The sequence below is a fragment of the Mauremys mutica genome, chromosome 8, assembly GCF_020497125.1.
Source record: "Mauremys mutica isolate MM-2020 ecotype Southern chromosome 8, ASM2049712v1, whole genome shotgun sequence".
Taxonomy (NCBI): Eukaryota; Metazoa; Chordata; order Testudines; family Geoemydidae; genus Mauremys; species Mauremys mutica.
This window is the reverse complement of record NC_059079.1, coordinates 26,048,525-26,056,392: the sequence shown is the minus strand read 5'-3', so window position 1 is coordinate 26,056,392 and position 7,868 is coordinate 26,048,525. Positions and strand designations below refer to the sequence as shown.

At 41.8% G+C, this 7,868-nt stretch overlaps 1 long non-coding RNA gene across 1 annotated transcript; it reads left to right on the top strand.

Annotated features, from left to right (window-relative positions):
• Positions 1–423: 423 nt before the first annotated feature.
• LOC123375581 lies at positions 424–7,638 on the top strand. Its single transcript, XR_006581519.1, has 5 exons — positions 424–537; positions 2,865–2,964; positions 4,153–4,181; positions 6,381–6,461; positions 7,420–7,638. It is a non-coding gene; the product is annotated as an uncharacterized LOC123375581 (long non-coding RNA).
• The last annotated feature ends 230 nt before the right edge of the window (positions 7,639–7,868 follow it).

Here is a 7,868-nt window from a genome sequence, read left to right as displayed (position 1 = left end):
GGCATAACAGTGTGGAAAGGGCACATTTCAGTGACAGTCAGATGTGTCTGTTTGCTTGGGTATTTAAAGGGGGGAGAAATCAATTTGATTATTATTTGACATGACCTTTGCTCCCCTTCCTCAGCGTTTATCTCAGAGGATCACCATCTAGAATCTGCAGTGCCAAGTATACTCACAGTTCTCCTACTCCCTTTTAGAAGGTTTCATCCTTTAACGTCATGGATATAATTTGATTTCCCAACATTTTGATGGAGTTACAAAGTATTTTGTTATCTTTGACAGCAATGGTTGCAAGTGATAACACACATTCTAATTTGCTTTCTCAGAATTGCTTGGCTGAGTATCCGTATGTTTGAAATGTCTTACTACCTGCACATCTTTTTGCTCCATAGGCTGTCACTGACTGCATTTTTCATCCAAGGTAATAGCTGCCTGGACCCTGTCAGATTTAGCATTCAGTTCAAGAACAAGCAGTGAGAAGTTTACCATTTTGCTTTTGAGGGCCTGAGGAAGTTGATGGATCTTCTATGTTGGCAGGTAATCCTGTGTATGGTAGTCTGTGGGTCTCTGAGGTCAGCAGTCTCTTAATTAGACAAAGGTCTAGCAGAAGCACTTTATTTTAGTTTTTGGGCATCTCAATTACCTTCAGTGACCTGAAAAATGAGCAATCCTATGCCAAGTCAGAAAACAAAATGATTGAATAGTAAGAAAAACAAAGATAAGGAAACCTGTGTATGTAGCTGTATTCTCAACAATACCTACACAAAAAAGCGCACTAGTGCTAATAAATGACCTTTCCTGAAGCAGGTAACATTCTCAATGACACAAGCTAGTCCTTAAAAATGTTGTGTGTGTTGTAACAAGCTGTAAAATATCTGGGCACCATATAGAATTAAATGTGCTCATTCTCTTCTTGTTTTAATAACTTAACCTGGATATAAATCCCAACATCAATTTTTACAGTTATAGGGCAGATGTTAAATGTATTTGTGCATCCACAATCTTTACGTACAGTAATGTCAGCTACTAAAAGAGCTATTTTAATGGAAACATATATATATATAAATAAAAGTTTCCATTAAAATATAGATAATCTCTAACCATCATTACTAGGATTCCTATCTAGCCTGGTTATTTATGCCACAAGTACCTCCCATTTCCATGTAACTTTGAGTGAGAGAGCTTCATTACATTGTTTCTTTATCTAATACATAGAGAGGGCAAACCCCAACACCTCTCCATGAATGGATGGGGAGATTAGTAGTAGGTCAGGTCAACTATCCCAGTGTGCAGTAAAGTTCCATGTGGATATCTTTGGCACTGCTGCAGAGGCTTGTTATGTGAGGAGGAAAAAAAGGAGGGTAATGGTGGTAAACAATAGCAGATGTGAGGGCATATCATCTGTTTAGAAGAGGCCATATTAGTAGCTACTGTAGCCCCAAGGCTTCAGGCATGGCCACAGAGTGGCCACTATTGCTCCATGGCTTGAGTATTCCTTCCTTCCTGGCCTCTACAGAGCTCTGTTGAAACAAACCAAGCCCCGCTGAACAGCCTTGGGACTGTGACTGTGATTTGGCCCAGAGGACACACAAATAAGCTATGTCTTCACTGCAAAAAAGGCGGGGTAACTAAGACATATTCGTTTTTCTGCTGTACAATCCTAACAGAGACAAGGCCGCTCTAGCTTTTGCCGGAAGATAGCTAGGCATTGTCAACACTAGAGCTGAGCAGTGGAATATTCATTCATTTTTTTTTTGGAAATGAAAACTTTTCTGCAGAATGGAGATTTTTGAAAAGTTCTAGCTTCCTGGCCAGCTCCCTGACTCCCCAACTGTGGCTGACCGACTACCAGGGAGGCTGGTGGGAAGGCAGGAGCCCGAGGAACCAGACAAACTGCCTATCTTCCTGATGGCTGTTGGGTTGTAGTCTGGCTAGAAACCAGACAGGCAGGCTTGCTGGTCCTGGCCAGCCTACCTGGTTCCTGTCAAACAATTCAATGGAATCAAAATGTTCCCATCAGAAAATTGTTGACTAGCTCTAATCAACCCTGCACCCCTCTGTCCCCCTTGTGGTTAACCTTGCCTAGTTTATCTGATGGTAGTGCCTTATATCCAATAGGACTTTACAGCGGCAAAGCTAACTCTAGTTATCCTGCAGAAAACACACGCCTTTTTTGGAACTGAAGAAAAAAATCACGTAACTACTAACATTAGGGAACTTTTGATTACACAAGATAAGTTGGGAAAGTTATTTGCACACTTCAGCTTGTGAAGCTAATGAAACATTTTCCATTAAATATTGCACAAAACTCCTTACTGTTTGTTTCATTTGGGGCAATTTAACCCCCTTTATTTGTTTCACAAAATTCAATGAAATGTCTATTTTCTAACTATAAATTGACCTTGAATAACTTATTCAGTCACTTTTTTTTTATTTGACCAACTCTATAGCAGATGAAATACCATTAACAGAATAATGATATTTGTCACCCGGTATCTAATTTGGTACATTGTTTGCAAACAAGTTTTTACATTATTTTACTAACTTAAACATTAACCCCTGCACAGCATCACATTGTTATTTTTGTTCTACTATAAATACAAAAAAAGAATTAAACTAGTTAACCCTCTAAATTATTTCCCTCTAAAATGATGACCAAATAGATTTTTCACTTTTCTCCGATTCAGTATTTTCAGTACACAGACTTAAGTTTAAGGCCAGAAGGGACTATTTATTAAACCATCCAATCTGATCTCCTGTATATCACAGACCAACTTATTTTACCCCATTACCCGTGTATTGAACCCAATAACCTGAGTTTGACTAAAACATAACTTATGATTTGGCTAAATCATTTGTTTCAGCGAGGCATCCAGTCTTGATTTGAAGACATTAAGCAATGGATTGTCCACCACTTCCTGTGGTAGTTTGTTCCAGTGGATCATCACCCTCACTGTTAAAAAGGTGTGCCTAATTTCTAATTTGAAATTGTCTGGCTTCAGCTTCCAGCCATTATTATGCTTTTTCTCTTCTAGATTAAGGAGTCCTTTAGCAGCCTTGTGAAAGTACTTGTACATTGTAATCAAATCACCTCTAAATCTTATTTTTTATAAACTAAACACATTGAGCTTCACTTCTCTCACTGTGAGACTTTTTACTCCAGCTCTCAAATCATTTCTGTAGCTCTTTCTTGCCCCCTCTCCAATTTTCCAACATCCTTTTCGAGAGTTAATCAAAAGGAGAAGCTGGGCTACAGAGAAGGGAGCACTTACTAAAATATTATATTTGACTTTGGCCTAGTGCAGAGGACCCGTACAAGTCTCTGTGCAATACATAAGGCCTTAAATTCTGCTACTTGGGGTTTCTGCGGGGTATATGTGGTGCAATAGGGGCTTATGTTATACAAATGTAGTTAATAGCACAATTCACTATTTACTCAACTTGCTTTTCATATATTGTCCATCTAGATAGTAAGTCATTAGGGATTATTTATTTGCTTGGAGGTTTAGCATATAGATGCTGAATGCTCGACAGAAACGTTGCGCAAAGCCCTATGCACCACTTAAGATGTACTTGAGTCAGCTTCAAATCCTGCTCCTAGTATCTACAGTGAATATTTGGCTTGGGTGCTGGTGGGAATCTCTGGAAGCAAGGGGGATAAATCCAGCCCCACCTAGGGCAAAAAAACAGCAACAGGTCCACTCTGTAGTAACTCAGTAGCATCCATGCCAGTTGCCCTCCCTCTGCCAGGTAAATGGCCAATGACAGTTCAGTCCTACCCATGTCTACCTCCCAAATAGCTACTGTACACCACAGTACAGGTGGCCCTCTCTATGGGCCTGATCCAAAGGCCATCCAAGTCAATGGGAACACTCCAGTTGACTTAACTGGACTTTGGATCAAGCCTTTAGCTAGTGCACAAAAGGTACATAGTAGCCTGCAGAACCTCCCAGACCTGTACACTCCTACTCCCACCAAACACACAGCAGAACCATACTGCTTATATGAACATTGTATATTAACTTATATGAGCTCATACTGCAGTTGGGCCCTTTTGTATAGTATAGAGTGGGTGGGTTTTTTGCTTGCTGACTATTGGCCTAATTGCTAAAGCAGAAAAATGAGACTCAAGAGAACATTATTCTGTTCCAGGTCAGCTGCTGATTTTCTATATGATCTTGGTAAGTCCTTTAACATCTCTGTGCTTCAGTTTACCCACTTCTCTACCTTATTGTGCCATTGATGTTTATAAAGCATTCCAAGATGCTCAGATAGAAGAGTGTGTAGAAATACAAAGTAGCATGTAATGTATTAATCAGGGGAATTGTCAGCCAGGTAGTTATTCCAAAAGTTGGCTGTTTGTTTCTTCCCTCTTAAGACATTCTTCTAGGAGCTTTTAATATACACGTATTTTACATTCAAAGTGAATTTTTCTCTGGCAGCGGCAGAAATTGTTCCTTAGCTCAGTGTTTAGTTTTAAAGGTCCATTTTAGTGTAGAAACAGCAACAAGTTACAATCCTACCTCCTCCCAAGGAAGCCACCTGTTAGGAAATTTGCACACCCAACTAACCCAATGACCAGTTAGAAGCACTCGTTAACATTTCTCTTTGGCCAACAATAGCTTGCCATTTTCAAAGACAAAAACCTCTAATTAAAATAATTTAAATGTATAATAATATAGTTTAACACCTAGTAAACTTTCATTGTTTAAGGAATTAGGCAGGATGGGTAAGGAATGGTGTCCCTAGCCTTTGTTTTTCAGAGGGTGGAGATGGCTGGCAGGAGAGAGATCACTTGATCATTACCTGTTAGGTTCAGTCCCTCTGGGGCACTTGGCATTGGCCACTGTCAGTAGACAGGATACTGGGCTAGATGGACCTTTGGTCTGACCCAGTACGGCCGTTCTTATGTTCTTGTGTAGTCTGTTAAAATCAGCAGAATAATATATGTTTAAACTCTTGAAACTTGGACTAAAGGTTTTCATTTGACCCATTTTACCTAACGTGCTTTGCATTTCACACAATGGGCTAAACTCATCTTGCTGGGGAAGGAAGATACAAAATTGTGCATTTCTTGGGGCCCTGGATCTTCAAGAAGCCCCTGAACGGCTTTCACATCCAAGGAAAGTCAGGTAATGTTTCCACTGCTCCCACTCTTGGAGGGTCTTCTGTGGAGGACAGCTTTCATTATCACTGGGCTCTCCATAGAAGGCTTGCTGGCATAAGTTGCACTGGGAATGCACTCTACCAGCTGCCCTGAAAACAGCCTCTCTCAGGCAGCTCCACCCTCCTTTTCAGGATTTATTGGTGCCATATAGGACCCAGGGCCGGCTCTAGTCCCCAGTGTGTCAAGCACGCGCGTGGGGCGGCATTTTCCCAGGAGGGCGGCAGGCGGGTCCAGCGGACCTTCTGCAGCCATGCCTGCGGGAGGTCCACCGGAGCTGCCGGACCAGCCGACCTCCCGCAGGCATGACTGCTGAGGGTCTGCTGGTCCCGCGGCTCTTGTGGACCTCCCGCAGGCATGACTGCGGACGGTTCCCTGGTTCCGCGGCTCGGGTGGACCTCCCGCAGGCATGCCTGCGGAAGCTCCACTGGAGCCGCGGGACCAGCGCACCCTCCGCTGGCACGTCCCCCGGAGCCGCAGGACCGGCGCCCGGAAGCGCGCCCCCTGTGACATGCCGCCCTGCTTGGGGCGGCCGGATTACTAGAGCCGCCCCTGATAGGACCTTTGGCAAAATGGAAGCTGCAGCCACCTTCCTCCAGAGAAACCTCTTCATAAACTAGAAGTGAATCTGACCAATTGCTCTTTGAGGCATGTAGTAACTGCCAGATTTGAAATCCTAGCACCTAGCAGTCAAAGTCTGGCATCTGAGACTAGAATATAAGTTTATCATCTTAAAATATCATGAACGTGGATTTATATTGTGGTATTTGTGTTGTTGGCCATAGTAAGGAATTCAGAATGTGCACTTTACTGTTATCCTTATGACCTTGGGCTCAGAAATGAAGCACCACAGTTAATGTCGGGAAATGCTATCAGTGTTAGTAGCAAAGAGTCCTGTGGCACCTTATAGACTAACAGATGTTTTGCAGCATGAGCTTTTCGTGGGTGAATACCCACTTCTTCAGACTTGCATCTGAAGAAGTGGGTATTCACCCACGAAAGCTCATGCTGCAAAACATCTGTTAGTCTATAAGGTGCCACAGGACTCTTTGCTGCTTCTACAGAACCAGACTAACACGGCTACCCCTCTGATACATCAGTGTTAGTGTTAGTCTGGGGAATATTGTGCATTTTTAACCTACAGGGTAGGCTTAGAATCTCGCTTCCCCATATTTGTATTTTTTTTTTACCTGACTGTCCATTTCTTGTCTTGCAGGTTACTGAGGTTATATAAACATGCAAGATTGTGAATGGAGTCACAGACAGGGAATGAATCAGCCTGAACAGCTCTTGGGAGGTCAGAGGAGTTGCTGCCTGTCTGTCTCAAGGACACCCATCCCCTGCAGCATCTCAGCATTAGTATAGTTTACAATTATCTTTCTCAGAATATCTGATGCAACAAAATTATCATGTCATGTATTTCTAAAAAAGATGGTTATGAAGAGAAATGGCCTTAAATAATTGCACTGTTATGATGAGGAGGGTAAAAATCCTGGAAAACCTACAAACTCAGTCCTTTATCATTGTTAAAAGTGGAATATTGTAGTGGTCACTTTGAAAACAAGCATACTGACATCTGCAGAAGTCCAAGAAAAGATGGAGTTGGAGCCAGTGGAGGATAGTTGGAATTAAAACTATTATTTCTCAGAGAAGAAAGTAAAATGGAGGCTGGATATACTGTAGCTTCCTAAGAAATAAGACTTAGAACCAGAGATACCTGAGTAATGGTGGAAAACATGTGTGGATTGATTTTGTTTTCATTTTCTGAAAATTGTCAAAATTTTGAAAATTCAAACAATTTCAACCAGCTCTACTCAGAGCCTATTCTTTAAGGTCAGTTAGATGTTGGAAGGCTGCTAGGCTCTGGCTGGGAACCTCCATTACGGGTCGTTGTCCTGTACAGCAGGAAGGAGAGACCCTATAAGCAAAGCCACAGAAAAAAGAGCTATATAATATGACTAAGTCTGCAGTGTATAAACCAGTAACCGATATAGTTTAATAAAAACTCCTTTGGATCCTAATGTACTAAGATTGGATTCCCATTCTTCAGGGGATGTCTCAAATTAAGCTTGAATTCTAGGGCAGAAGATGATGGCAGTGGTGATGTGTATTTCATGGGCTATTATACAATTCAGGATGGCTGTTTTGTGGGACACTTTAATAGAGCTGCCGTCAGCTGTTCAGGAGAAGTTGTTTTTTAGCTGTGGAAAACAAACCACTCCAAGCTTGCAAACACCTTGTTGTCTGCCCCTTAGGCACATCTGGCAGAGAGACTGCTGCTGCTGACATGAACGCTCAAGTCTGATCCCACTGCTCCCAGGATGAAACAGGTGAAACTGATGTGAAAGAGCAGAAGACAGCTTGAAGCACAAGGAGAAATTGTCTTTTTCTATGAAATATTTCTGTGAACTGAGGGAAAAGGGGGGCTTGGATAAGATTTTTTTTTTACAGGAGGGACCGGTGAGCTGACTTTTCCCCCCTTTCATCCTTTATTTTTCTCTTTGACAAGGTCTGTAAATATGTCAAATAATATCAGTAAGTCATCCACACAAGACTCATCCAAAAAGGTCACGGGAAAAAAGGTCCATTCAACACTTTCATATTAATATCATCATTATTCTTATGCTTCATTTTCTCTATTATGCCTCATTTTATAAATCTTTACTTGCCTGAAAAATCCTCTCTTCTGGTTCTTTCCCCAAGC